Source organism: Clinocottus analis, unplaced genomic scaffold (assembly GCF_023055335.1).
Source record: "Clinocottus analis isolate CAN_PGR_092001 unplaced genomic scaffold, fCliAna1.0.p SCAF_3, whole genome shotgun sequence".
Lineage (NCBI taxonomy): Eukaryota > Metazoa > Chordata > Actinopteri > Perciformes > Cottidae > Clinocottus > Clinocottus analis.
Genome location: NW_027176042.1, coordinates 7203152 through 7230142, shown reverse-complemented (window position 1 = coordinate 7230142; position 26991 = coordinate 7203152). Strand labels below are relative to the sequence as shown.

Below are 26991 nucleotides of genomic sequence, written 5' to 3'. Positions count from 1 at the left end.
TACCTCTGCCCAATGCTCCCTTTTACTGAATGGAACTTGAACGCATCATAGTGCAACTCAATGCAACCTTTCGTTAGCTCTGTTATTAAGACAAGCAAAACTGTGTTGCAGACCGGCTGCTGACAGCTCACGTGAACTAATGCTCTCCTCCTGCCGATTTCAACATGTTGACAATGTTGCGTTATATGGGAAGGGTGCACAAAAGTGTTTAACCACAGGTGTGTAGTGCTAGTTTGCACATGTGCAGTACTGCTCGGGCAGGAAGTACGGACGTACTTGGTGTGTAAATCCATGTAAGTTCACAGTGCCCAAATAGAGCTTCTCATGAAGCCTTAAGGCTGAATTATACTTCTGCAACTCCAACTCCGGCTGGCCACGCAGTCGGATTGACGGACTCGTTTTGATTTTTAGTTCCCGTGCGTTTTCCATACGCCAGAACAGCAGGTGGCGCAACGACCATTTAAGGGTCGACCTGCACACCGACGTTCACCGATATCTCCCTCCAGGAATTCACGTTCATCTGCGTGTCCTTATACTCCGCCAGACGGGTTTTATAAATGCTCATATTTGTGGACCTCTTCAGCCAAACGTTCTCAACGGGATCCATTGTTCGTGTTTCTGCTACGGCTTTTAAAAACACCAGTATTATGCTATGAAACCGGAAATGAGAGACTCAGACAGGGCGTGGTAAGCAGACCGATCAAAGCTTTCCGGGCTGCGTACGGCTCGCGTAGCTTTGACGGATAGACGGATACAAAATGGCCGATTTGACCAGGCATGGTCGGCCATGCGTGTCTTGCGTGCTTGTGTCTCTGCGTAAAACCCGAGCATAAATCAGCCTTAAGTATAACTAATGTATCTATACAGAGACAAACATACCTAGCCTTTAGCATATACTGATCAAATCAAAGCCTTCTTGTCTTGTGGAAATCATAAAACTTCGAACATATGTAAAGACACGTAAAGAGCTTGTCCACACGTTTCACAGAGTTTGCACATTAAAGTGGTATTCATCAGGACTGTGCGAGATGAGCACTACAATAGACATGTGGCCCGTGGAGGGGAATGGGAAAAGGCACAAGAGGGCCGGGGTTTACGCCAGAAAAGAGGAGTTCTCACTCCCTCGTAAAACACAAGCCTCTGCAGTTTTGACATTTGAGATTTTCACATCTCAGCCTCAGATTTACAGCCACGCTGACCTCGTCAGAGCGACGATCAACCTCAGTGCCATCATGGCGGACCTCGCCGCTGAAAGACACTGCGATGCATGGGCCGAAAGGTGATTTCTTAAGCGAGAGCTCAGTTATTCCGGTCACTCTGACACTTTTTCTTTACACTTCATACATCAAAGTCAGTTTCTCAAAGCTCCTTTGATCTTTGATGAAAGCTAACAATTACAAGAGTTGGACTCGTCTGTATGAAAAATATAAAAGATGAAAAACACCACACACTCCAGGGAAAGTTTTTTTTTATGTGCTGCATGGAAAGACAATATGTGCCGGCGCCAGTGAGAGAACAAAATCGTTTTTTATGTTCAGTGAGTTTGGAGTTTGACCCCGAACAAAACGTGTTTTATATTTGATATTATTGCGCTGGATAATGTGCTCTCTCTTTTGAATAATATGTAAATGAAACCCCTCCGCGATTAAAACAGACTAAAAAGGTCACTCACCGATTCACTCCTTGTATTGAAGAACAGCGTGATGCCCAAATTCCAAAATTGATGAAAGTTAACCCTTTGTCTGACCCTTGAGTCTCATTGCGTGCCGCTTTTAGCCCGGGGACATCACTGATTCCGCGAATACAACTTTTACTGCAGCAAATTCAGAGGGAGGAGGGTCGTCCTTGGACGAGACGTTCACTGAGAGAAGCGATGCTGCTTTTTATTGACTCTCATGATCGAGCGTTGGGACGTTCACACCCGGCGAACGCTGCAGCCTAACAAGCGAAGATGGAGTGGCCAGAATATCCCCCCACAACCCAAATTCAGAGATCCCAATCCTTCTAGGAAGGATTTCAAAGCCGCCTTAAGACCCTCTCCAGCATTTGCCACTGAGACAAGCACAGCGTGTACCTTTTTACAAAGTGCCAGGCGGCCTTTTCCCCCAAAAAATCTAGTCCCATTCAGGCCTACTTCGCTCCGCCGTTGGCACGTGTCGCTATACGCAAAGTGGTGCTCTGCTGTGTCCCACTTAGCAGGCATCTAGAGGTAAACAACATTCCCGAGTGTATACCCAGGGGGAGAAATAGTCCATGGGCTGACAAGCCCATTACGCAATGTGAGGTAGAATTTGCCCGGAGTTCACACCGGGACACCCACGAGACTCTGCCGCTGCTTCCGTGAACATGCATTCCTACGACGAGGGAATTACATATGGGAGTTTTCCAAGCACACACACGCCCACACACAACACAGCCATGTTCTGAAGCTACGACAACTTCATTCTAAAATGCACACACATGAGAGGGTCCACACACTTGGAATGACATGACCTTATTGTTGATTACACACACACACACACACACACACACACAAATACACACACACACAGGTGAATGCCCTCTCACTCATCAGCTGCTGCATTGTGCACGAATGCTCATCCAATCTCCCCTATCCTCCCACTTAGGGCATGCCAAGAGCCACTGCGGCACAGGAAACTCACTGCATTAGTATGTATGTGTGTGTGTGTGTGTCTGTGTGTGTGTGTTGGAGAGGTGGGTGGATGTGTACACTTCTTGACAAGCTGCAGCCGTGCCTTCGCTTCCTGTGGCGCTTTGCAATGAGTGACGAGTCCAGCACGAAAGCCAGAAAAGCAACGCATGTAAAACAAGACAAACAAAGATTTTTTTTTACACTAGGAGCATGAAAATACTCTAACTGTCCCACTGTGCGCCAGTTTCTTCTGTTTTGAAAATACATTTGTTACTGATACACCTCTGTAGCCATTTTACTTTACAGCTCACTGTAAAGGTATAGCAGCGTAGCGTAGCGTCCACCGGAGCAGAAAACGAAGTCGTTCTCCCTCTCTGTGTGCGACGTTATCCGAGCTTCTCCCTGCTTTGTTGACAGAGCCAAGCCCAATATTATTGCGCTGGCATTGCACCCACCCTCCAGTGCCCCACCTCTGAAGTAAACACCGCTCGCTCTGCGGGCACTGTTGTGTCTGTTCGTGCCGTTAGCTGCAAGCTGTCCGTCATGTTGAGAGCCGTGTGGAGACAATGGATATGCTCTGGATTTCGTATTGAGCACAATGTTGTGTCAACATCAGAGTTTACACAACGGTTAATTTTCTCCCCATTGAGGTGGTTGACCCTTTGACTGCATGCCCATTGCACGTATCCCTCAGCAAGCAGATGAATGACTCATCGCTTTTGTTTCATACCTCTGACTCATAGTTTATTCAGTATCAGTGGCGGCGCATACATTTCTATTGGTAGCACGCACATTCAGTTTTTTTGTCTGCAGTCACTTTGATTTTTTTTTCTATTGAAATTCAAAGTGCACAATAGTTCCGCTTATCCACCTATCATACGAAATATGGACATGACCTCAATAGTTTTTAGTTTATTGCTTTCAGCCACAGCTACGCTGTGGGAACTTTGTTTTTGAGCCAAATGAGAGACGTGTGTTGTTACTTGGCATTTGTGTTAACTCAGGTCCTAATCATTGACAAATGTACACGCTACACTTTCTGAAAACATTTAAAGTGAGAAACAGCCAGTACAGTTACAGCCTCCTGAATCATATGTGATTAGCGCTGCCTAGTTTGACAGTTTGATCGGAGTTAACGAGCTTCACGAGCAGTGATTGACAGCTGCACCGGAGACTCCTCGGCTCTGATTGGTTGCTTTTCCTTTGGCCGCGGGGCAATCTTATAAATGCCATTAAGAGCATGGAATCCTTCAACAGATGATATGTATTGTGTGCTACTGTCACAATACAGTGACAGTTTGAGAAAATATGACAAAAAGTTTTTAGTTTTTTAAAGTACCAACTGTAACCTGCAGCTCACGGTTTATGTTCAACAAAGTTAACTTCTAATTCTCACCTCCTCTCAGTTTCAACAGTTTAAACCAAACAGATACATGACATCGCCGCTTTCCCCCCCTCCTCCCCACACACACACACACACACACACACACACACACACACACACACACACACACACACACACACACACACACACACACACACACAGCTCTGCTTTGGGGTACTGGAGCCAAAAATCACATTCTGTTCAATTAGGCTGACCTGAAGGTGGGTGTTAGGTGGGCTCTTTGGCTCTCTGTCTCTAATTTACCCCAGTGTGTGTGTGTGTGTGTGTGTGTGTGTGTCTCGCCTTCTTCTTCTCCGGCACTATTTGTCGCTTCAGAGACCCTCACGGATCGATAGCAGAAAGCATTACATATAATCTGCTGTTTAATATGCTTGTCCTGAGCCTCGGGGTACAATTGGTCCCTTTAGTAAAAAACCTGGCAGTTATAAAAATCTATCAATCTGTGCTAAACAAGAGCTGACCTGGAACCTAAGTAGATGAATAATTGAGGAGAGGGGGAGGGTCGGAGTGCCGCAGGCGCGCTACCCATAATTCCTCTCGATCTCCAAATCCTCTAAATTATCTAAGCAGAAAGAAGAAGAAAAAACACTCCGCGGCACAAGCTGCTTCTTATCATGTGACGCGACTTGTCGCTGCTCGAGTCCCCCGTGTGTGCGGCGATGTTCGACATTCATACTGATGTTTGCTGCCGTTCGTTGGGAGCTATCAAAAGATATTTAGATCAGCAGCTTCCTCACTGGTTATGATTCCCATCCTTATACCCGGTGTGCAGCCACGTGAATAATGTATCCCTCTCACAGGCAACTTCTGTATCCTCCTTAAGACACAAACAGCCGCCCTGTGACACCTCTAAAAAGCAAAAAAATGCAACTAACGCCAGAGGAAAAGGCTGTTTTGCTCACTCTGTACTTTGTACCAAAACTCTGAGATTCATACAAAGCTGTGATTCAATTTGAAGTACTCTTCTTTTTTGCGTAGCTGTTTATCGTTATTGTGTTATGTGCGCGGGTAGTCCCGATCGTTGTGCATTCAAACAAAACTACTTATATAATAGTAGAACATGTAAGTATCTTCAGTTATGCACAGAAATTACGCATGCTACATCGTGACGTACATAGGTTGAAATAAGTCAACGCAGACTGTTGGGCCTCCAGGGTGAAAGTCCTGTGTTTGTCCCTCACTAACGTAATATAATTATCATAGACACTAGAGGCAGCCTGCCCAGACTGAGCGTCACGGTTTGACAACTCTTGCTGACTGGCATTCGTCCAATGTAAATAGGCGGAGCCTGCACAAGTGTATTGATCAGGCTGATTATACAATTCTAAGCACATCCTCATCTCATCTATAAGCTGATCTGGAAACAACATAGGTGAGGTCATTGACGGTCAATATGCTTAGCAGCCCACTGTGCGGCAGCGTGGGAAATGGAACATTTAACATTGAGCTTTCCTGATCCTTCTCGTGGTATCGCAATAATTACGGCATTTCTCCGGACCTCCTAATGCTCGGGCAGCGTGTAGGTCCACTGACCAAGCTGCAGTATTTCACAAGTTGAGAGTGAGAACACACGCAAGCTGTCTTGGACCCCATAATGCATGCTCATCTCTATCAGCCCCATTAACACAGCAGCACCAGACAGGGCACCGGCGAAGCGAGAGCCAAACTGTAAGTCAGCTGGACACAGCCGAACTCGTACAACGATAAGGGGAAGCGAGCCGACCAAAACAAAAACACCTTCCAATCCTCTCCCTCCTCCTTTCAGGGGATTGCTGGCAGCCTGCCACCTTGAAATAAGAGAGGCCGAAAGTGCTGACCTGGCACTCCGTAGGTAAATGGCTATCTGTACTGTCAGCCTTGTCTGCGGGAGCGACTGAGTGCACACACACAAACACAACTCCTTTGCGGACACAACAATGCTCAACACTGGGCCCCTTGAGCATTGGCTGTGGATTATTGAGACTGGCTGAGAGAAATATATCGGACATTTCTTTTTCTAAACCGCATTTTCTCTGCCACAGAGATGCAAGAGAACGACTTCCATGACTAGTCTATAAGTTAGTGTTAGTGCAACGCAACAGTATTTCAACTCTAAAACAAGGTACCAGTTTGTCATGTCCTCTGTAAGAGAGATTAAAAAAATTAAAAAACGTTTCTTTGTGATCACAGGTAATCACAATGAATCTCTAATGAATCATTTAGCGCATAATCATGCTCATATATGTTGTTATTACACCTGTTTGCATAACAGAAGATAGAAACCAGAGAAGCTATTACAATGCCGTGTGACAGAAACCATGTAGCCGAACCATCAGAAAACACTCTTCTATTGGTCTTTGCGTCACATGACTTCAGAAGATTTTCCGGTAAAACGAGAATGAAATGGGAGACCATGATACGAACACAGCCCTCGTTATACAATAACCAGAATTCCATCAGTACTTTGATAACGTAAGTGGAAAAAATTCAATGCAGTATTGACTTACAAGGAGTTCTAATCTGTTGACAGATAGCGCTCTGCAAGTTCAAGTTTCACTTCAAAGACGCAATTCCCCGAGGCCTCAAGGTGAATACGCGCAGACTTGAGCAGTTAAAGAAAACGTCCGTCAGGCTCCGGACACAAGACGGCAATACTGAGTGCAAAAAAAAACAGTCCAACAGAGGCAAAGCAATCGATACCTGTCCGGCACGTGTGGAGTTCAAAAACGGTCAACAAACTGAGCGATCTCACTTCGAGAGCCAGCGACGAAGGTCTATCCACCGCAATGAGTGGACGTTGTCCAGCAGGCAACGCCGCTTGTTCATGTTTTCATTCACTCACTCGCTTGTTAGCACCAACCAGCTAACCGTTCTTTAAGTGGATGTCCTGTCGGTGTTGTTGGTGAATGCGCCATTTTGACGTGACAGCGACATAGTTGGATGCAAGGAAGAACTACGGGCTGGTATGTTTGCTTGGATTTCTAGTCTCTGCCTCTTGGTCACTAAAGGACGCCGAGCACTCGGTGTTCCTCAGAAACAGAACTTCCCAAACCTGTTGTGTTGTTTAAATAAAGTTTAAAATGGAGAACTTCAATGTAACTAGTGCTTTTATTGCAGAGCTTACCTGTTATCTCGCCAAAAACATCTCATTGAACTGTTGACCCCGTTTTAACCTACATATGCCCAATAAGACTAAAAGTTGAAAAAAAAAATTGGCATCCCAAAATTAGAGTATACGAGGCTGCGGCAGCAATAGCCGTGCAGTCTATCACGTTACCATGAAAACAACAAACAAATATTATGTATTTTGTTCCTTGGTTGGAACATCTTGCAGGCCTCTTCCTCACAAGATGAGAGGTCGTTTCAATATTTTTTTCCTTAATGACCAAATAAGATGTTTGATTAATAAATCTGTGAGATAAAGTTTCTGCTTCCGTTCCTCCAATTATATGTGTTTTTATGTTTCATCTTTAATTCTTAATGTTTCCGAGTAAATGTTATTTGCCAGGCTTTACACCCATGTGTCGTCCTCTTTGTTTACCTTTTTTCTTCATGCCTCCACTGGTTATCCCGTGTTTAACTGTTTAGGATATGAATTGTAGCTCATGCCCTCGGGCAAAGTTTGCAGAAATGCAGACTTATGGAAAGGGCTCAAAAGGTCTGCGATACGCAAAAGGTCGGTCAGTCCGTGAGTGTGGAGACTTGTATTTGGCGTAATGCGTCCTGGTACATGTAGGCCCGACCGGCAAGGCTCTGCAAGCAGGAGCGCTCAGCTCTGTCGGTCAATATAGCAAGCACTGAGGACATGTATTGCTTCAACTAACCTCCATTTTCCAATCAGCACTGAATGAACAGCCACATAAAAAACAGCCAGTATTCCCCTTAAGGTGATCAATGACTAAAGTCAATTGAAAGAACCCTCAACTCCTGTCTTAAAGTACAACAACACATTTTCTACAAAGTCCTCAATGGGCACTTTTACATCTTCTAATGCTACTCTTTGTCAATAGCGTCTTTCGTTTTATAGACACTGAAGCTCAGTTGCAAACATTTTAACGTTGATTGAAAACAGCTTCTAATGTTCTTCTCTTTCTGTTGCCTCTGAGGGGACACAGAACTTTGGAGCAAAATGGTTGTGTTAAACAGATAATGGCCACCTCGGGTACATATGGATCATTTGTTCCAGTATGTAGTAGTACAGTCGTTCAGTTGCCCTTTTTGCTAGCAAATGGCATTTACACCCCCGGCGGACATATAGCGGCCTGATGAATCTAAATCCAATATTCACTCTCCCTCAAGCTCCTTTTTGGTCCGCCAAACATGGCTGGTTCACTGCTAGTTGCTGCGCTGTGTCCGCCAAATTTCCCTGTCTGCCGCGATGCCAAGTATCTCTTTCTATGCAGCATCCTATAACCTCGGCAGCCGTGGCGACGCGTACAGCAGCGCCAGATCCACGATGCAGTGTTTCCTTGTTCTTTGTTGGTGTCACGGGAAAACAGACTCTTAGATCTTCAAGTGAGTTTCAGTGTGGAAAAAGGAGGATATTACATCTCCTTGCATCACTCGTGTCATCTTTCTGATGTGGAAATTGTCAATCTGAGAATAAATATATTAAGTTGGCAGCATGTCAGTGTGGTGCTTAGCTGTTAGGGCACTGCTGCTGTCTGGGAGTTAGCTTGATCTTGCTGTCTCTGTGTGGGCTGCCCTGATATCCTCCCACAACAAAAGTCATACTTGTTTTTTTGTTGCCATTGCAGTTGGCTTATAGGCACTGAATGTGGACTTTATCCGCTAGCACTGGAGCAGAGATGCTCCTGAGAAGTCAGTGAGAGGGGGTGGGGGGTCGAGTGCAGAGGATGTATTCGGCTATAGGGCTCAAGAATAGTTAACTTTTTCCAACAAACATCCTCCAACTCATTCCGACCTCAATAAACATTAAGGATGTTTGACAATTTTGATGCAGTTTTACATTTTTATTGGACGCTTTTACACCCCTGGCATCGTAATAACCTTGAAAATAGATGGTTAAACTGAGATTCTATCAAATAAGTATGAGGGATGACTCGGCGGCGGACATTTGTGATTGATGCGTCGTGATTAAAAAAAAGCCTCGCTCTGAATCTGACATTGATCTCCGCTCTGCTTCCTGCTCTCGACTCCCCTACCGAAGTCCGCTCCGCCGGGTAAACAACAGAGATGGCTAATAACCTGTCGCCCCGCTTTAATCGATGTTCCCTCCGAGTCTGGCTAAGATACCCCGCGTCGTATCAACACGTGAATCATGCGAGGTTGGAGGGTGGAGAGTGCAGTGCTGCCAAGGAAGAGTAGGAAGTGGGGAGGGAGGAATGCTTGAGAGACAAGAGAGAGAGAAATAAAAGTGGCTGAATGAAGTGTTCTCCAGACAAATGGAGTGCAACAGAGCAAGTGTCCCTTGGGCAGTAGCTGTCCTTTTAGGAATGAATCTCCATTTGGATGTTCAATATCATTTCATTCTTAAATATTTGGTTGTATCAGATAAATACTGCATTACTTTGCAGAATTACCCTTGGTATTTTGTACACGACAAGTAAGAAGGATTTTGTTTTTTCTTTTAATACAAAATAAAATAAAAAATAAAAGTGGGCCACAGTTTCAATCCCCATTGTGTTACCTAATTTGACAATAGATAGTGGCTTCACAGACCTTTATTGATAGTAAAGTCTTGGGAAAATTATTACTTTAAAGTGCAAATTACAGGCTAAATTGCAAATGCATAAAAATAAATCAAATTGTGGAAAAAAAAGTGGGCGACCAAGGAAAACTTTCAAGGGCAGGAATTACATATTTTTGCACGCAGGAAGTTGTAGTCATCCCTGTCCCCTCGACAAAAAAGCCAATAGGATTTTTCCATTGGATTTTGCATAATTACAGAACATTAGCTCTGTGGAAAGCAAACGTTTGTGATACACGTTTTGTGACAGACAATCTTCACAAATGTACACCAATTGCTCATAATTGCTCTAAAAATCTATTGTACTTAGGCTTAAGCTAATGTTAGTCACCACCAATAAGTTAAAGGCGGGTTGTTGGGTGTGATGACATGTTGTTGTCTCACATAGCCGCTTGTTAGCAACCTTTTTTAAGACACTTTAAAAGCTGGAAATGTTTTCATAGGGTATTTACCGACATGTCAAAGGACAACACTTTAATATCTCTTAGGCTTGTGATAACCACAGATTTTAAATCAGGCATATTTAAGTTTAGACACTATTCATGATATTACAGTGAGTCTAACCCTCAAACTTTACACTCTAACGGGCTTTAAATTGTGTGTGGGAAGATAATGTACATACTGTAGACAGGAAGTCTGTCAAGGTCTGTCAATTTCAGTTTCAGTCAATTAAAATCTGTACTTCTTTTCAAAAAGATGGTAGAGATTCTAACTTGTCAGACAGAATTACAGGTATGAGGTGCTGAAGTGATGAAGCACGCGTGCATTTTGAGGTTTTTACACAGAATAATATTCCGAGAGTGATTGCAGGCTCGATATCACTGCTGCCATATGAAAGCCTCGTGACTCAAACTTACACGCTTTCTGTTTCACATTCAATTATTTGCAGTTGAAAAGCTCACACGGTCAATTACTTGCACTTAGGTTTCGAGAAATTAATTCAAAATCATGATATATTTTTTAATTTGCATGGTTATCAATCTGAGAGCGAAGCTGTTGTACTTCTCAAAAAAAATGAAAGAAAAACAATTCTGGGGGAAGAATCCTTACTGGCAGCACACGCACACGCCCAACCACACACACACACACACACACACACACACACACACACACACACACACACATACTGCGACTTTCTGAAAAACTTCTGAAGCAAGACATTCACAGATATAATTATATGAATTAGATGAGCGACTCGTCCTTAATTCTGCACCGCTCAAAGGCAAAAACAGAACAAATCAGCACTAATGAAATCCTGCGATTCCCCTCGTTCACCAATCACATGAATGACAGCAGCCAAGTTCTTTCCATCTCCGCCGGACATTAAATATTCATGCAAACATAACAAAGCCACACTGGGCAGGAGTTGTTGAAAAAAACGGTAATCATCGCAACCCATGAAATATGAAAAATGTGAAAGTGTAATAGGCATGAATTATGTATGTGGGCATGATATACAGAATGTAGGCGAGCCAACGTGGAGCGCTGGACGCCCTGATGAGCTCACTCATCTGCCAAGCTCCAGGCCTCGTAGCTACAGTTGGGGTTGATTTCCGGTTTTGCGAGTCCTGCATTTGCCACCGTGACGTGTTCTTGTAAATTAAAAGGTTTGCTGAAATTGCCAACCTGTCCTTTTTTTTGGAGGCCCACCCCTGGAAGCTAGCATCGCACTGCTTCCCCTCAGCAAAAAAAGCCATTGCAGAATATAACACAAGTGAGGTTTATCACACACACACACAGCAAAATAATCTTCACAAGTGAACACCACACTTTAATGTTTTAATGGACTCGATATTCTAGTCTTCCGTCCACTCAAAGCACTTTCACACTACTTGTCATCATTCACCCATCCTTACACTGATGGGAGGGGCACCTGCCCAATAGGAGTAGCAAACAATTACACTTAAACACACACACACACACACACACACACACACACACACACACACAGACACACACAGACACACAGACACACACCTACGGGAGCAATTTGGAGTTAAGTGTCTTGGCTAGCAAAGCCGGGGATCGAACCACCGATCGAAGGAGGATTAAAGGACGACCCTGCTGATCACTGACCAAAGTCGCACGTATTGTAGAAACAATGTTGAAGTCAAGCCTGTAAGGAAAAGAAGGACCCCGGTCCCTTCCACACACTGAGGCGTACAGTATTAATCAAACACTGGTGTCGGATCGGTACTCAGCCCAGGTATTGCTATCGGTAGCTAAGGGGGTTAGCTCCGAAGGTAGCGGCAACTTCCGGCATTTGGTGCCAGTGTTGAGCTCTTCTTAAAGGCAACATTGCATCACAGAGGGAGCAGAGCAATATGAGGACGTCATTCGATAGGATAGGTTTAGTATTGTTCATTACCAAAGAGGCAAACCAGCCTCGGTAGGTTAGATTGCCTGGTATCTGAGGCGCAATCTGCATAGGCAACGCTTGGATGGGGCTATAGCAGGCCCCCAGATTGCCTGCATCAGCTCATGCAGTAAACTGTGACTCAGTGTGCTTCAAATGTGCTGGCAGAGGTCATAGGAACGCATTGTTTTATAACAAAGTGACCGGAAACTAGTAAAAAAGGAGAAAGGGGAGGCAGTCATCAAGGAAGAGAGTTAGAAGTAGAACGCGATGCCAGCCCCGGAAAGAAAGGTCTCGGTTGGGAGCCCGAATAGTAGTGAGCAGCCACAGGCGGTCGGCGGCACTATAAAGAAAGAGGATTTATGGAAGTCAAGACAAGCACACAATACGAGCTGATTGTGGTCTGAATAAATGTGTTATTTTTAGTCTTTTTGCTGCTCATTCTCCACAGCAGTCTGTCTATTTCCATGTCTACAGTCCAGTCTGACGACGCAATCTGACTATGAATCAGGGCTACAAGAACGTTGGGCTACAAGAATATAAAAGTGAGACTCCCTGATGAAATCCTTCTCTGCGTTTCGCGCAGCATCACTGACAGCGCATTTGTACCGTGATTTCTCCAAGACGCAAAGGAAGCTATAACACTAAGCTACGGTCCCGAAACATGATTTATTAAGACGTGCATGTAATGAATATGAATTATGAACGTGGTTGTCAGGCATTAGGTGCAAAGCGAGACACAGAGAAGACTGATGCCGCATCACCCACGTATGTGCATTTGTTTCTGTGTTAACCGATCTGTCTGTTGATTGACGGTGGGGCGGTATGGATCCCAGTGAAATGTCAAACGTTCGAGTTATATCATTTGTTTGTTTGTTTGAATGTTCTAATGGCAGCCTGCAGCCCCGCCTTGGCTGAGGCTGAGGCTTGGCTTAGTGCGGTGGAGGAGCAGCTGCACAAACTCTGCAGATCCCTGAGTGGATCCACATTTTGCGAGAACAAACATTCACCCACTTACTGCTTCGAGGAACATTCAATTAAACGCAACATTCTAAAAACGTCAAAAAGAAGAAAGTCCACAAAACATGCCCTCATGACGTCACTGGACGCGACACTCTTAAAGGAATAGTTTCATATTTTTGGGAAACACGATTATGGTTTTTTTTTAGAATGAGATGAGAACATAAGTCCCATTGTCAGTGTGCATATGGTACATTTATGGCCACAGCTGGCAGACAGCTAGCTTAGCTTAGCACAAATAGTGGAAAGCTAGCTTAAAACAGCTATCTGGACCTGTTTTCAAGTTTCCATCCAAAAGCAGATTTTAAACAAAGCTCTTCAAATTATATTATATTAAAGAATACTAATTAATGAGTGACTCCTGTACTCTAACACTGTAATATATTGTTATGCCAGTGTGGCCCAAAGGTCAATAATTCTATTGAATCAGTATTTATGTTCTTGTTGTTTTTGTCCCTTAGTTTCTTAAATAATTTACATTTCATTTTACAAACATTTTGTAGTATCCAAAACATTGTTGGTAAAATATATAAGCGTCTAATAGTGGGTTAGTGTGCGCCTCACAACTCGTAACCATAGACTGTATATAAGAAGTGGATGTAGTCGCCACGACGTCACCCATTGACAGCACTTGCTGTATAAAAGAAGACTTGAAACTCGTGATTGAGACCATAAACTTGTGTTTAAATCAAGAGAGAAGTAGAGTAATTTTCTCATCGACTTTCGTACAATCAGACTTCTTTTTCCAAATCAGAGAAGTCGCCACCTGACGGCCATTAGAGAGAACGCATGTGTAAAGCACTAACGCATTAGCTTCACTTTCCAGAACCGGAGCTTTCCGCTTGGTCGTAACAAGAAGCGGACTTCCTGACATGTCAGGCTGTTCAGTGGTCCCCGTGAAACAGCTGTGACGCCCTTCAGTTTTCAATCCAGAGTTCGGGGCGACTTGGACGTCTCTGCCAGTGTTACGGCTGGCTGGCTGTGAAAAGACAGCGTGGCTACAGAGGTCAGGCAGGCTTTTGAAATTAATCGGTGAAACTCACAGGCTGCCAGAGAATAAAACGAGGGTGGTGTCAAAAGCACTTTAAAAGTTACTCGTGAGCAGCGACGAATGGCGGAGTGAAGTTTTCTCTCGGGCTCAACAGTGAATGACCAGATGCACCGACTTGTCCGTCCTGAAACACAAACAATCAACAGCCTGGACTGCTTTTGTCGAGTGTGACAGAAGCACTTGGATTAGGTTCGTCTCCGCCGTATCCAGACCAAGTCCTAAAAAGTACATTCTGTGTAAACATCTTGTAGGAGAGAGTTGCGCTATTTCCTTTTTGGGACAACAAAAAAAAAAAACAATAATCATGTTTCCCAAAAATATGGAACTATTCCCTAAAGAGTGTCGCGTCCAGTGACATTGTGAGAGTAATCATGTTCTATGGACTTCATTTTTTAATGTTTTTATATACAGTTAAAGCCGGTGTGCAGATATGCTGTAAAATGAACTGCTGGCTGCTAACAAACACATATAATCCCAGCAGTGATGTGACAGTGCAGCGATTCACTCCCACATTTTGTTACGCAACATGTGCAAATGCAAACCACTTTACAACGTTTACAGTGAGAGCTTCCCACTCGCTGAAAAATAAATAACAGCGAAGACAATGATTTAAAGAATTCTATTGATCGTGGGTTTCATACTGCCACATAGAATGTATTTACAACAATGTTTGTTTTTTTTCTTTCTCATTTTGTTACACATTGTCAAGCAAGTAAACGGTGTAAATAAAACTCCAGCAAAAACTAGAAGGAAAAAAACACACACCAAGGTGAGTTGCGGTAAAATGTAAGCTGGGAAACTCCGAGAATGCTGTGATTTCATGCTATTTCATCCTTTTGCATTTCTAAAGGATCTTGATATAACCTTAAAACACTTAAGGATGGCAATACACTTTGGGTGTAAAAGCTCTCCGCCGATCATTGTGTTAAAGGAAAGCTCCAAAGGAAACACAGCTCCTATTCTTACGGCCATTACGTTGGTGGTGGACCTGAAATCCACATACTTTGTTCACATTTCCCTGTATTCCACCTCTAGCACAGAAAGTAGAGGACCCCTGTCCAACAATTTCCGTATTTAATACAAACTGTGTCTTCTTTTATCAACCTTGTGGAGAGAGAGAGAGTACTGTACACCTTTTGAGCTTAAAAAGACGCAGACGTGAAGTTGTAATATATTCTCTAGGTCAGTGTCATGTGTTTAATCTGTGTTAAGTCTCTTGGCATTCAACATTTTAAAGGTAGTACTCATTTATTTACCCATATTATGCCTCTCTTTTAAGTTTTTGTCCAACATTAAAATATTTTTGATGACTCATCCCGAGACAGGCTACCTTCATACATTTACACATTTGTTTGGACCTTAATCCAGCGGCTATTTGTTGTCTTTGACGATACAATTTTTAAGTATATTCCCATACCCATAAAAGAACATACATTTTTCTGTGAAAATCAGCATTTTGTGTGTTTTTCCAAACACAGACCTGTTTTGCTGATGTACACGAGTAAGAAACCAGCCAATCCAGCTAGCTGTTTTGCTGTTTTACGGGTGTAATATGTATTTTTATTTGACTGAACAATTTTAAAGCGCTTACGTTAGACAGCGACAAAAAGCATTTTGTGTTTCTGAACTGCTGATGAAAAGATGTAGATGTGTTACTACTGTTATTTATTTATTTACTTCCAGGCTTTACTGAACTGTTACAGCATCACAAAAGGTACTGTTGCTAGTTATTCACCTGCAGTGATCACAATATTGGCACTATATCTCAATCCTCAATCAAACCAAGCTTGTGCATGTCGTTTTGGCTTTCCCTTTAACCAAACTATTGTCTTTTTGCCCAGTCCAGACGTGGTGCAAGTTGTCCCATATGTCTCCTTTCACCTGAACTGGCCATTTCAACAGAGGAAGAGAGGAGATTGGAACAGCCATTTCACCAGAGAAAGAGCGAGGCAGCGGGCCCAGCTTCACTCCACTGTTTGTATAGAGCCATTCATCTCCTTATTAGGATCAGTGCCGGGGCTGACAGAAGCTACAGGAGCTCTCTGTGTTTTGGTGTCAGTGTCAGAGGATTTAAAAAGATGCTGAACAAGGAACTCAGTGCTTTTTGTTTTTAGTATAGACGCAGGCAGGCAAAGAGGGGCTGAAAAAGCACATCAATGGCACTCTGGAACATTTGAAGAGTTGTCTTTCAAACTTTTTCTGAGCAGAATAAGTCATTTGCCTTATCACTATACTACTTCAAGTACCACAATGTGGACAACAGAGTGTGGTTTGCTAAATGGCAGCTGAAAGCCAACACCGGGCGTCTGAATCTGCAGACTGCGGACTGTGTCTGGCAGCGCTGCTGTGTGCTGTTGGCGCAGAAGTCTGTGGTGAGATTGCTGCATCGAAATGGCTAACAGAGGGACGACCATTGTGAATTCTGAAAAGGCCTCATTATCACTGCCAACATTAAAAAAGAAACAAGAAGAGGAGAAAAATCGATGCATGACGGAGAATCCATGAACGATCAGCAACGTAAAACATTTAATGCCGGCCGGCAAAAAAAGAAATAAAAACGCTCTAAAAACCGTGGAACAATTATAGAAAAGCCTGTGGTTAAAAAGAAAACCACAGGCTTTTCACAACAGCTGACTATCACAAAGGGAGCTGCTGGTGCCAAAACAATGAGTGCTTTCCGTTATTGAGGAGTGGACTTAACAACTGCAGGTGGGGAAGAGAAGTGAGAGTGTTGTTGCCAGCAGCGATAATAACACAAGTGATCAAAAACCAAGCACGCAGCTAGTCTAAGGCCGGAGTTGGCCGGCCCAATAACGCAAACAACTTCACGTTTTCCACTACTTTAAACCACTGCTGCTTCTTGAACAGCGTGACTTTGGGAGATTGCAGTATAAATGTATACTGGCTATATTGTTGACGCGCTCCCAAACAAGGCCAGCTAATATTGCTGCGGCAAAATCAGTTTATGATTTCCCACAACAAAAGAAAGGAGCATGCTGCAGAAAAGAGCGCCCGCTCTGATTATAAATCAACAACCTTAATAATGAGGTGGGAGGATGCGTATTGGCACGCTGAGGAACAAGGCAGTAAAGAGGAAGAGCAGAGCACACAGCTCATACAAGTGTGAAGGACAAATGGCACGTGCAGGCAAGGACGTGCACGAGGCCGAGCAACGGCCCAGAAGGAAACAAAAAGTTTGACTTTTGCAAGAAAAAAAAGTACATAATTGCTAAAGTTAGGTCAAATTAAATCCCCCATATCGTCTAAACGTGTTGCTTTTCTGATATGAATGCCTTCGCAGAGCACGGTGCGATAAAGAAGAAGAAATCCGATGCATATGGCTCATATATCCGCTATTCAAAGGTTTGTGGTTCAGATTAGCCAGAAAAATCATGCTTCGACTTGCAGACTGCAACCTCATGCAGTCGGACATTCAGTTGCTTTTGGCGTAATCCAAACATGAGTTTATGTCTCAATCTCTCGTTTTAAATCTTCAATACACCATGATGTTCGTAAATGGTCCGATTTAGTGTCAAATAGACCACAAAGCAGGGTAGGCTTGAGGGCGTGGCTACTACATTTTGGTCGTCTAAATATGTCTTCTTCGCCTTCTTGTGTCACCTCAGGTTACAAAAAAACAAGATGGCAGCTGCCAAAATGTTGAACTCGAAGCTTCAAAAAACGGCAGTCCACAAACCAATAGGTGACGTCACAGCGACTACGCCCACTTCTCATATACAGTCAATTGGTGAGAGCAACAGTCCCTCTAAATAACAGTGCATGTCCTCATCTGTGCAGTAGTACCAGGTTATGATGTCTAACTCAATGTGAGGAGCGTATTCTTCTGATTCTTCTTTAGAAGTTGCTTGGGAAAGGCCATTTGTCCAAGTATAAAATATTATCTATTTATTTTCTGTTACGGTAGAATGAAAATCCAGCTGAAAGAAATGCTCACGGATGCAAGCTCTGACATCTTGACTGAGAGCCAAATCCCAAATAAAGTAAGGCTTGAAAAACAACAATAAGTATGAAAAAACTAAAAGTAGTTGACTTTCAAGTCTGTATTGTTAGAACTTCCAACATAGAATTTCAAAAAGCCTTTTATAATCCATCTAATATTCAACCTTTACATGACCAAGTTATATCTAACTGGCGCTTAATGGATTAGTTGATCGGCCCAAATTGAATCAACAACAATCTTGGCAACTGACTCAGCAATTCAGCCATTTGCTGAGTTTGGGATTTACATTGTTAAAGTATCGAAGAGATAATCTACAAATCAATCAATAATGCTAATATTCATTAGCTGCAGCCCTGGAATAGCTTTTAAGTCTAAACAAGTAAATGAATGGGATCCTACAACTGCCTTTAAGTTTTTAGCGTGAAACATCACATAGGTGAGTTTTATTAACCGTCTCCAGCCGTTTTCAAGCCGTGTGATGGATGCCACACGTAGAGAGAGAGCGAGAGAGACAGTTGAGGTGGGGCGCCGTGGAGAGACAGGTACAGGCCAGTGTTCATAACAAAGCAACAGGAAGTTAGTTATGGTAGTTTTGTCCCGCTGCTCGCCAACATGGTCAACGGTCGGGGGCCAGCAGCGTTGGCTGTGACAAACAGTTCATGGAGGCAATTTAAAGTACTTCAAAAACCTCAACGCATCAAAAGTCAGACTCCTTGTCTGAGACATAACGGAAACCTCCCATGGATATAATATTGAATCGGATGTCAATCTCAGACATCCAGAACTCCTTTCAGAAAATCATAGAAAAATTCATAGCTTCTTAAAGGTAGAAAAACAATGTGTGTCACGGTCCCGTAATGTGATAGACTCCTCTTTGGCCCGTGCTGCACCCTTCTGCAAAATTGTATGACAATCGGACAAATTGCTTTGTTTGCACATGATCCTGCTGATGAAGAACTCACCCGTCAGGCTTTTGTAAAAAAAACTCTAAGTCTACAGTTATGTTGTAAATGTATTTTATACCCACTTTTTCATTTATGGGCTTACGAAAAACTAAAAAAGATCCTTTAAACTCTGCTGACGGTCAACACTATGGCAAGAAACAGGTCAAGAATATGACAGGTTGTTGGAAGGTGTGCACACAATTCTGATTGTGGGTGTGTGTGTGTGTGTGTGGGTGTGTGTGTGTGTTCCCTTCACTGGTTTGCAAACACACAAACAGACAAGTGTGTGCAACAAACTCAGGCGCACGAACCACACGACAACAACACAAAACAAACACATAGGTGACGTGCTTTGCAGGCGTCCGCAGGTTATCACTGGGAACTGCAAAACACAAGCGGACTAAAGTGTGGCAGACTGTGCCTGGATCTGCCTCCCAACCCGTCTGACCGGTTAAGGAGACACACGGCGGGGCCCACGGGACGTGGGCGGAGCTCCTCCATGCAGCACTGCAGCGGACCGAGCTAACGCAGCCCTCGACGAGCACATTTCTCTCAAAAATATTTTTTTATTAGCAGCAGAACACAAGGCAGAGGTCAAAGTGTACCGGCAGTCCTCAGCGGAGCTGCATATCTCGTTAGCCAGAATTGTTCTTTAATCACAATCCAGTTGCCACGGGACCGTCGTCCTCAGGAGACAAACCGCAACACCTCATCACGTTGTGAAAATACACTTGTGAAAAATTAACTATGAATTTTCCTCAGCAGCAGTAAGCATGGCATTGTTGTCAATTTTTACTCTTTTTTAAGGGGTCGGGGGGTACTTTAATCTTTCCTAATCCTCTTTTTCGGTTTTGTTTTGTGCATTTATAAATACTTTGCACTGCGATCGACCTCGACGCAGGCAATCACACACCCTAATCATCGGGGGAAATGAACGGCTCCACAGCAGAATTAGCCTTTCTCCACAACTGTTGAATGCGAGAGGCTCCAATTAATGATTGTCAGGCACGGAGTGGCCCGAAAGACAACAATGGCCGCCGGCTCGATTTTTTGTACGGGGCCAAAGTAGCTGGAGAAAAACATTTCCTGCAACACACCACCAAAAAAGCAGAATAAACAGCCTTAAAAAGAAAAGAAAAGGGGCAACCGCTCTCTTTCCCTCGTCAACTTTGGCTGAGATATGAATTTTGTGGTTGGGAGGCCGAAAGAAAAAAAGAGACCAGCATTGTGGGTATCTTTGCAACAGGATCAAAGCCCGACAACAACGCGATGAGTCTCATCCTTTCGAGGCAAAGGGGATTTGTTCAAGGCGGCGGTCGAGAGAGAGCGAGGGAGACGAGTGTAGGTATGCAAAGGAAGGGGGGGATATGAAGAATCTGCTGACTCACTGTAATCATCAGGCTGAGGCAAGCTGAGCTGAGCTGCTGCCGCTCAGGCTAAAGCTCTCTGCCTCCCCTTCAGAAGGACAAAGTACTGCTTCCCATCAACCGCAAGGAGCTACATATTAAAGGTGGGAAGGGAGAATGGTGAAAAAAAAACTGCCTCGTGGCATGAAATAACGTCTCTTTTCTCTTCTTACATCCGACTGCTGACAGAATGATGATGCAATCTGAGGAAGGCATTGAATCCCACCCTCCACCCGCCTCGCAAAGCTGCGCGGGTGAAAACCAAAGCGCAATACAAACCCTGATCAGGCAGACAGCAACAGTGCTGCAACAGGCTTTTGAAGAGGGCCCTCGACGGAGGGAGGAAGGGGCCGCTGCAGATAACTGTGGACGTTGTTGCTGGGAAGTCCAGAACACCCTGTTAAAGACCGTGAAACATTGTGATGTTCGGGTCTGAGACATAACAAGGTTCGGACAGGAAGTTCTGCGGTGGCTGCAGCATCCGGATGGGGTTTAATTATATTCCCATAAAAAGATTATATTAATAAAGCACACACAACCGGCGCGATTACTCTCGCTGGATTCAGCTGCCGTAATGTCGCGTTATCCTCTTTTGATTATTCCAAACAAAGCTGACACAAAAGAAAAGCATGGGAAACAGAGATGTATGTCTACGATTAGGCCTCATTGGCTCAGCGAATGAACACAAAGCTGCAGTGCACTTTACCACTGTGGTACGCTGACTGTCAGCTCCGTTGGCCAACAATCAATACAACACAGCGCCACTCATCTGTTATCAGGTACAAAGTGTTCGTTGCATGGCGTGTACACAATGTTTGCGTGGTGATGGCATTTAGACCGGGAAGGTTTGAAAAGTTCTATTGATTTGTTTTTAAAGCTTGGCTTAAACCAACGACTAAAAGGTCAGCACCAATTTTGACCTTTTTGGTTTATTTGTCCGTCCTAAATCACCCGGCTTTGTAGTTTTGGAAAGCCTGGACAACACAAAAAAAAACAATTGCCTTTAAGCGGAAAGATTATAATCTCCATTTATTCCAAATGTCTCTGCAGTAGTCACGGTATTTATTGGCTCCAGTTCTGATTAGCAAATGCTAAACATCAACAGAGGTTTGGGTAATTATTCTAATTAATGTACAAAACAAAGAATCAGTACGCTCTCATCAAAGCCACCAGACTTCAGTAAGATAACAGTCATTTTTACTTCGCGGATCATCAAAGCGCACTTCATTCAAACTCGAGAGAAGCTCAACAAAACTCATTAAAATTGTCTTGGTTAGTCTTTCCATTGTTACAATAACCACCAACTATGGTTTGATAGTTTGAAAGAGACTGAATAAGTAATAACATTTTCAAAGGGATACTTGTTCATCGTCTAGTTTTAGCAGGTTTTCCCGTATTAAAAAAGCTGCATATATGCGAAAAGGGTGTAACAGTAAATCTGACCTCATGATCAAATGCCTTTTTCCAAAATCCCTTGTGTCTGGGAACGCAATGTGAACGATGTAGATTGCCTTTATATTGTTGTTTTTTTTAATTACAAATAATGACAATGACACGATAAATGGTTATTACCATACATATATATACATATCATATCATATAATAGTATAAAAATGTGGGTTATTTTACTGACAATCCTCAGGATGAAAATTGGGGGTTGAAATTGGGTTTAGGTTAAAGTCCGGGTTTGTGGTTAGATGTTAGTTGTGATAATACAGTTAGGGTTAGGAACTAGGCCGTGAGTCAGCAACCCGCGGCTCTTTAGCCCCTCTGTTGCGGCTCCGAGAGGCTTTTTTCCAGTGAAAAATCTTTCAAAGGGAACTCCTCTTATCTTGGAGTTTGAGGTAATATTGGGCCACTGAAATAAAAATGAATGTTAAAATATTTCTTTAACTAAAATGTGCATCGCATCCTGTTACGTCGCTTTCAAGCCTCTCCCCCGGCTACTATCAACAGATAAATAAAAAGTCACGGAAAAAAGTAGAGCGTTTCATTCTGCGTGGATGTATTAATTTCCTTTCACTGCCACCGATGCTGGCTGACCGGTCTGCTGATATGTGGCGAGAAGTTAGCGAACAACAAAACAATTAATATTGAAAGACTCTTCCAGAACAAACACACAGCATCTGATGAAAAGTATTAAGCTGCAGATGAGCGATTCCTCAACTGCTGCAGCAAACTGAGCAAAACAATTATACTTTCAGGAAGTGGATCAAGTCTCTAAACTCAAGTACTGCTGCTGGTTCTGCAGCTCATGAGAGTGAAACCTGCTACCTTGAGATCTACAGCTGAGAGTGAAACCTGCTACCTTGAGATCTAACACTACCACATGAGCCACATATACAGATATGACTCAATGTCTGCTTACTTGTGTTTTTAATTGACCTCAATGTAGCTGACACACAACTATTTTTTCTTCATAGTTTGATAGTTATAAACAAGTAAAATAGAAATACAATGTTCTATAATTTCATTAATACAACAAACTATAGTTTTTTGTACATATAATATGACTATATATAATAGCTTTTTGGCTCCAGACAAAAATCTGGTTCGGGGGCCTCGGGATCGCCTCTCTGCTGTTTGCAGATGATGTGGTCCTGTTTGCCTCCTCGGACAGTGACCTCCAGCATTCCCTGGGGCGTTTTGCAGCCGAGTGTGAAGCAGCAGGGATGAGATCTGAGGCCATGGTTCTCTGCCGGAAACCGGTGGATTGCTCCCTCCAGGTGGGGACAACATGCCTGCTCCAAGCGAAGGAGTTCAAGTACCTCAGGGTCTTGTTCACGAGTGAGGGTAAGGTGGAGCCGGAGATCGACAAGGGATCGGTGCGGCTGCAGCAGTAAAACAGGCGCTGTACCGGTCCGTCTTGGTGAAGAGGGAGCTGAGTCGGAAGGCGAAGCTCTCCATTTACTGGTCGGTCTACGTTCCAACCCTCACCTACGGTCACGAACTTTGGGTCATGACCGAAAGAACGAGGTCGCGGATACAAGCGGCCGAAATCAGCTTCCTCCGTAGGGTGGCCGGGCTCAGCCTTAGAGATAGGGTAAGGAGCTCGGACATCAGGAGCGAGCTTGGAGTCGAGCCGCTACTGCTTTGTATCAAAAGGAGTCAGCTGAGGCGGTTCGGGCATCTAATCCGGATGCCTCCTGGACGCCTCCCATTAGAGGTTTTCCAGGCACGTCCAACTGGGAAGAGGCCCCGGGGAAGACCCAGGACACGCTGGAGGGATTATGTCTCCCGGCTGGCCTGGGAACGTCTCGAGGTCGCCCAGAACGATCTGGAAAATGTTGCGGGTGAGAGGGAAGCCTGGATCGGTCTGCTGGGTGTGCTGCCACCGCGACCCGAGCCCGGATAAGCGGTGGAAAATGGATGGATGGACGGCTCCAGACACAATTTTTTGGTAAAAAAAAATGGGCAAAATGGCTCTTTGGAGAGGAAAGGTTGCTGAACCCTGAACTAGGCAATGCATGCCTGTCAATAAGTGTGTGAGTCCATGATTCGATTATGAGACAATGGGCCACTGGGCATGCAAAAGCTCCCCATCCCACTAAAATAGCAAGACATACTGACTTAATAGTTGTTAGCCTCCTTTAGTAGTCATTTTATGTCACTTTGTAGTTCCTTTGTGTCACTTTCTGGAAATATTTAGGAACTTTCCCCTTGTTGTTTTTTGTTATTTCTTTGTATGTAATTGGCATTCCCTTTTTGTAGTTATTTTAAGTCTTGTTGTAATGATTCTGTGTCTCTTTGTAGTTTATTTGTGTCTATTTGTAATCATTCTGTGTCTCTTTGTAGTCATTCTATGTCTCTTTGTAGTTGCTATGTGTCTCTTTGTAGTCATTCTGTGTGTCATAGTCATTTTCTCTTGGACCCGGTCAGGTCCATTAAATAATCCATCCAAGTGTGTGACTATGTGTGTGCGCGTGTGTGTGATTGGTCACTGGTGTTCAGCAGGCAGGAAGAGACGTGACCACGCTCACCAGGCTTAGAAAAACATGCAGAGCCAAAGAACAGTCAGCTAGGCCAAAAGCAATGACAATTGCATGGCACACACACACACACACACACACACACACACACACACACACAAACAATTATGCAGCGCTCCATGTGCCTGCAGCTACAGCATAAACAAAAGAAACCATGACTCAGGTAAAATGGCCACCTCTTCCTCTATGATACAGTTTCATACACAGGAGCCACTTAACGGATCTCTACTTTCCCACAGAGGAGTCGATAAGAAGTGGCCGAGTTAACATGCAAGGTATGACTTGACCGATGAGACACAGAGGGGAGGAGGGCTGCCTCCGCCTTGCTGGATGCCTCATGCATGCTCGTTTTGAATTGCAAATGGTGGTAGGCAGCATGCCGGGCTCCGAAATCCCAGCGGAACCCTCGGGCATCTGAACTCACGCACGAACACAAACATGCACACGAGTAGCAAGACTTTGTGCAGTCATTTTTTTAAATTTTTTTTTAAACCGTGACACAGAAACATTGAGTTGGCTTCACTTCGACGTGCCTGAACTCTGTGTGAGCGCATCGGTGGAGAAAAGCGGCGCTGGGATGAGGTAATGGCTCCCTGGCTGCTCGGAGGACTAGTGTGGAGAGCATGAGGAAGCTGGCTGGCAGAGTGACTATGCACAGCTGACGCAGCAGGCGCAAGATGTGTGTCCGGTGTTGGCGACACGGGCGCCACGTGACAGGAAGGTTTTGTCGGGCCGAGGCCTGGAGGGAGAACTTGACAAAGGTACCGCTGGGCAGGAGAAACGCGGCCTTAATACGAGTCGAGGGCAACACGCCATAGAACTTTCTTTAAGAGTTAGCATTGGCGATTCAAATTGTGTGAATGACTCAATCAATAGAAATATAGCATGGGGGGGGGGGGGGTTGGAGCTAAAACCGTAGAGTCCATCCCCTTCGGTGAAGTCCAATCCTCACATCTCACTTCTGAAAGCGTTCCTTGTCAACTACTGTGTAATTCCTCAAAACCCGCGAAAAAACCCAAGGGGTGGGGCCAAAAATGTGAGGTTATTTCAATACAGGAGACCTGCCCAGGCATGCAGGCATGCAGACACACAAAACACACACACACACACACACACACACACACACACACACACACACACACACACACACACATATCAGAGCGCTGCTTCACCCCACGCAGCCCCTAACGTCCCCACGGGGCTCTCGGGCCGCTGGTCCACCGTCTCCACATCACCGGAAAAATGACCATGTGAGTAAAATCTACGAAACCACACGTTTGTTGTACTTAGTGAGGGGTTGTTGACAAGAGCGGGCGTGACGGTGGCAGCATAGACTGTGTGTGTTTGTGTGCGCGTGTAGGTGTGTGTGTATGTGTGCGCATCTGTCAAGTGTGGTTGTTGCATAATTAGCGGTGGGTGTGTTGAGAGAACACACCCACTTTTTTTTTTTTTTTTTAAAAGGACGACATAGCAGATCCAGTTTGTCCAGAGAGGCTGATGAGACACCAACGGCACAACTTTTTCTCTTTTTTAAAAATCCAAAATGAAAATAAGGTGTAGAGCGTCACGTGGAGCGGCTGTTCAGATCCTGGTGGTGGTGGTGGTGGTGGTGGTGGGGGGGGTGGAGGAGGTTCTAGCTGCCTGGTTGGTTTGTCAACACTGGCTCGATCAGTATGGGCGCACAAAACGACGCAACAACTTGCCTCTGCTGCTCCATTCCCACAATATTATTCAACCCCGCGGCGGAGGGACGGCGAGCAAGCGGGCAAAGTCCAGTCCATGCGCGGGGCTAACGTAAAGAGCCGCAGCTTGACATTAATGCATTTTTGTATTATTATTATTCCTTACAAAAGCTAAAAGCAACCAATTAAAAGAGAGAGAGAGAGAAGACAGCAGAGCAGAAACACGACATTCAACAAATCGTTTAACGCAGCCAAGCCTTTAAAACGACAATGAGCAAACTAGCAAGAGAGAGAGAGAGAGAGAGAGAGAGAGAGAGAGAGAGAGAGAGAGAGAGAGAGAGAGGGAGAGGGGGGGGGGGTATGAATATTCCGACATACCCTCCTGTCAGACAGACAGAAATCCAAAGGAGGACCATGGATGGTGGTGCGCACCGGCGGAGGTCAATCCTGCTCCCGTCGCCGCTCCGTGTGTATTGTCCGGTAACGGGGTGGGGGTGTGTGTAAAGGAGTGTGTCGGTGTTTTGTGCCGGCGAAAAACCTAATGAAAGAAGGAGAGAGGAAGGAGGAGGAGGAGGAAGAGGAGGACGAGGAGGAGGAGGAGGAGGACGAGAGAAAGAGGGAGGGACGCTGTCAGATGCAGTGAGGGGGGCGGGCAGGGAGAGGGAGGGGCGGGAAAGGGAGCAGTGACACACGCGCGCGCGCAGCAGCGTATGTTCGTGGGGAATGCGTAAAGCCGAACAGCCAGTGTCGTTCCTGCAAAAATAAATAAATAATACATCCAAAAAAAAGTCCCTCTCTGTCAACAAGTACTCCAATCGCAACAAACACGCGGGGA

The 26991-nt window shown here is 44.5% G+C and overlaps 1 protein-coding gene across 7 annotated transcripts in view; it reads right to left on the bottom strand.

Annotated features, from left to right (window-relative positions):
• Positions 1-26739, bottom strand: part of LOC137796087 (band 4.1-like protein 1) — a 72812-nt gene extending 46073 nt beyond the window's left edge. For 3 of the 7 annotated variants that reach the window (XM_068593762.1, XM_068593763.1, XM_068593766.1), the window contains exon 1: positions 26535-26738. The gene's annotated coding sequence lies outside the window, so the exon portion shown is untranslated. Of the gene's footprint in view, positions 1-26534 lie in introns of all 7 variants that reach the window. The other 4 variants (XM_068593760.1, XM_068593761.1, XM_068593764.1 and 1 more) reach the window with 3 other exon arrangements.
• Between the last annotated feature and the right edge of the window lie 252 nt (positions 26740-26991).